A 2,498-nucleotide genomic window follows, 5' to 3' on the forward strand; every position below is an offset into this window, starting at 1 on the left:
CTACATTACTGCAGACAATTAATTATATAGTAAAATTGTACCCTAATTACTACATAATTATATGGTAATAAGGTAGCAATTTCATTTAATTATTTTTATTACCTTGTAATTACATGGTAATAATGGTTCCGTAAAAGAAAGCGTTACCTATTTTTGTTGATAGAAAGTGTGGGCAACCCTATGCTATCAATGTGTTTATGCTGTGGTTCCTGACTGTGGGGCACCTGGTCCTTTTTGCCAATGAGACTTCCAAAGTGCCTTAAAATAGCCCAGGTTAAAAGTAGTGCTAAAASAGTAGCAAACCACTAAATCCTTACTCTCATTTTGAAGTGTTGACAAGTTTTGTTGAAGACAAATTTGTCATCAATTATTAGTGTTTGATGCCAAAAACACACCAGACTTTGATCTGTAACCTTTGAGCTGAAAATGGGGCTTCATGTGAATGGACGCGGTCAGTCATCCTTTACTTGGAAMTTGTCCAGCTCTCTCCATGTTATTACAATTGAGGGCCAAAAAGCCGACCAGCACTTGTCTTGGTTAAACAGACTATTGTTTTGGCTCTCCTCCAGGTCTGTACCTTTAGAGATACTTTGGTCCTTTTTTTGTGGTGCTTCCACTTGTGACTGCAATAAAGGGTATGAAAGGACCATGCTTTTTTTGGTTTGTGCTAAGGTTATTGTAGCCTTTATAAGAAAGCTGTAAAAGGAAATTTGATGCTGCTACTACTCCATATTCAACTTTATAAATCTTTTAAAGTTTCTATGTTTTTTTCTGCGAATGATGGAAATGCAGTCGCAGAAAAACAGCAAATGATAACTAAAACTTCAATATGGTTGATCCATCTCTGAGGATTGCTCTGGCCTCATCCCACTCTATTACGTCCATTACTTATTTTTATTTTTAGCTCAAATCTGCCTGTTATGTTTCATATAGAAACAGATGAACTGATAATAACCCACCCCCACACTCAGATGGAGTGTAATTATAGCTGAACCCTTCTTTTATTATCATTTAATGRATKATTATRGCAAAAACGCTGTGAGGCAATGCTGTAAATCTATCAGAATGAAAATGTGTTCCAAGAAGTTTTTTTCTTTATTGTCAACAAAATTTTTGAATGTAGCAGCTCAAGCTTTACTGCAAAAAAGTTTTAATCATTGAAATGTTCTTATAAAACAAGGTCACTGATGATGAAGACATAAATAAACTAATAATATTTGGTTTCGTTTTCTACTGAAGTGCCAAAAAAAAGAAAAGGAAAAGAAATGTTCTTATAAAAACGTTTCTTTCATGGTGGGAAGAAAACTTTTGGTTCTGTCTGAGCAGAATAGTTGTGATTGTTGATTATTAAATCACATATTTCAAGTGATTTTTATGAGGAACAGCTTGAGCATGAAAAAGAAAATTTTGAGTTTTTCTTTTCAAATTCAACCTTTGATTTAGGTTTTTAACGAAAAAGCTATTGAACCTTTGCATTATATCRCCAAACGGTCAGCAATGAGATTTTTACCAAACGCAGGTCCTCGTTCGTTTAATCAAATCTGACCCGCAATGAGCGCCATCAGCTGAGGTAATAGAATGAAGAGGAGAGCRAGGAAGGCTGGATGAGTGGGTAGTCTATTTAGTGGTGCAAATTATGAGGGACTGTGGAGTAAACTGGTGCTAGATCAAAGAWTCCCAGCCGAGCGTGGATCCCTTTGTCTATAAATAATAAGAAATTGAAATTGATTATGCCAAGTGGAGCAAGACAGCGCTAAGGAAATTGGAAATGATTGTGAGTGAAAGGAAGGAGAAACTCAGCGAGAAAATGGAGGCCTGCACTTAGTCTTCAGTCTTTCTGAGGTGGTCTTTGTAGGAAGCTGTCTGAGACGTAAATCCCAGTTTATAAAATGCTATTTTTGAGTGCAACTGTAGCATTTTTGTTGCTCTTTAGCTGTGTGTGTACACAAAAACAGTGTTCATTTTTCTCCAAAACTTAAGCTTTTTAAAACCAGGTCTCAGGGTAGATGTGTTTGGAACCGCACAGTAGAGGTGTGAAATTCTGTGTGCGCACCATGGGCAGCTGCAGTCAATAGTTTTGCTGCACTTGCMCAAGTAGATGAACAACAGGAAAAATGGTGGATAGCAGCACGCTGTTTGTGCTCCTAGTTCTTTCCAAAGATGGAGCAACCCAACTTCATCCTCGGAACAAACACAGGTTGATGTATTTAAAGGGGCAATATCATGTAAAATCAACTTTTTTTAGTTTTATATCATGTTACAGTGTTACAATCTCATAAAAACAAGCCCAAAGCCTTGCTTTGACTCATTCATGCATGTTTGAGAAATCCTGCAGCGTTTTTAGGAAGCCATGCTGAGGAGCAAAACGATAGGTGGGGACCAGAAATACTTTTGGGACGTGTGTTTAAGACAAACTTCCTCATGCCAGAGCACACCCCCTCCCCACACACCCCACCCATGACTCCTGCAGGCTCTCGGTGAAAGTGAAACCTAACTGT

This window comes from Austrofundulus limnaeus, unplaced genomic scaffold (genome assembly GCF_001266775.1).
Source record: "Austrofundulus limnaeus strain Quisiro unplaced genomic scaffold, Austrofundulus_limnaeus-1.0 Scaffold262, whole genome shotgun sequence".
Lineage (NCBI taxonomy): Eukaryota > Metazoa > Chordata > Actinopteri > Cyprinodontiformes > Rivulidae > Austrofundulus > Austrofundulus limnaeus.